Below are 1,995 nucleotides of genomic sequence, written 5' to 3' on the forward strand. Positions count from 1 at the left end.
TATCAGGGTGGGGAACAGGGGCAGTCCAGCTGTCAACTGCTGGGCTCCATGAAATCCTAAACAAAGCTCTTTACACCTGTGCTCTTTAAATATTACAGCTGTGTGATGAAAAACAATAGGGAGGAATTATCAGAAGAGAACACAAATGTTGATTTTGAGTCATAGATGGTATAATCGGTGTTTTCAGTTCTGTGCTCTTTGAAGACACCCTACACTGGCAGGGAAGGCGCTTTGGTAATTTTGCATTCAGGGGCATGAAAGCATCAACTCATTTCCTGCCCGTCTCCTCCTGATCATATCCCAGCAAACCCCATGACTCACCCTGCAAAGGATGAAAACGTGGTGTTTGTTTGGAGCTCGGCAGGCCAAGGGATCTCCCAGTGGAGCACAGAAAACTCACACAGCTGCCTGAGAGCCCACTAATTGTGCTTTCCGTCCCCCCGTGATAGCAACCGTAGCTGTTTTGAGCATTTCCACACCCTGAAACAAAGAAGATCATCATGAATTCAGCCTTCTTGTTAAAATAGAGAGGAAAATGTGTAAATTTAATAAGAATAATAAATCACTGAAAAAATCACTAAAAACTGACAAGACCTTGCTCTTGGTAAAATCCATTCGTAAACTGCAAAATGCGAAATAGAACTATTAAGGGGACAGTTTACGTAAAAATTAAAATGCTGCCAATATTTACTCATCCTCCTGTTGCTCCAAACCAGTAATACACTTTCTGATAGACACTGATAGACACGACATGAATGTCTCAAACATTCTAGTATGAAATCACACCTAAATAATGCGATTGTAGTTCAGCTTCTTTTAACATATATTAATCAGATTACCTGCTTACTCTGAAAAACAAAGGTGACATTTAAAACAACTATTTAATTGTATACTTGGACACTTGTATGAAGGCTTGTAATTGTGCTTATCAACAGACTTATTGTCTATAATCTTGAGCACTGATGTCTTGCTAGTTACATGTTCAAACCGAGAGACTGAGCTCACTGTTGGCAGCTTTCCTCAGATCTTCTCACTGATAGGTGGCTTGGTGATTTCCTGTGATGAAGCTGGAAAAAGTTTGGCAGAAATTGTGATTCTGTAACACGAAATTCCTGCAAACATTAAACTAAAATGAACTGAATTCCATTTGGTTTCTCAATATCTCCTGGCGATGGTTTGCTCAGGCTTGAAGAGGTTCCACACACCTCAGGATGTAAACCTCCTGGTGCATGCCTCAACAGCCAAACGCACATCCATCACACTTAAGCAAGCAAGACTGTGATATTAAAACCTCCCTTCTTCCAGCAGATCGTCCTTGGGATTTGAGCCGAAATGATTTCATACGAATGTTATGGCACAATCCTGGATTCTACTACTAAACAGTTTATATTTTCAGCTCTTATGAGTCACAGCTGTGCTGTCTGTACCATTCGCCTCGATGTACATCTGCGGGATGACAAAGCTAAGGAAATTGGATTTGACAGCGTTTTTCATTCTTTCATTCCCAAAATAACATTACCCATGATTTCCCATCTCTGACAATGTGATGACAATGGATGAGGGCAAAAGCTAAGTTTACAAAAGGGGGTTTTCATTTGAAGAAGGGGGCCAAGAGCAGAGATAGAGCAGGAAAACAAACATTGATATGTAGAGCAGTGAGTGATAGAACATCTTTGCTGTTCATCCATTGATGGAAAAGACTGTTGACTGAGAGTCTGATCTCTTGTGTTTGCCAGCACTGAGGCCTGATGCTTCCTAAAACTGAAGCCCCTTAATATAAACATACAGAGCTTTGAGCGTGCAGAGCCATTTACGTGCATTCATTGGAATGAACTTGCCCTGTTGTGCATTTATTTACCAGGTGCATAAGAACTCATGAAGGGGTCAGTGTAATTCAGTTGTTTTATTAACAAGGAAGTTTGTGCAAGTTAAGCGGAGAAACACATTTGCTCTTGACATAGTCTTCTAGAACACAAAAGATGATTTGAAGAATGT

The sequence above is a fragment of the Sinocyclocheilus grahami genome, unplaced genomic scaffold (genome assembly GCF_001515645.1).
Source record: "Sinocyclocheilus grahami isolate Dianchi unplaced genomic scaffold, SAMN03320097.WGS_v1.1 scaffold10.1, whole genome shotgun sequence".
In the NCBI taxonomy this organism is placed as follows: Eukaryota; Metazoa; Chordata; class Actinopteri; order Cypriniformes; family Cyprinidae; genus Sinocyclocheilus; species Sinocyclocheilus grahami.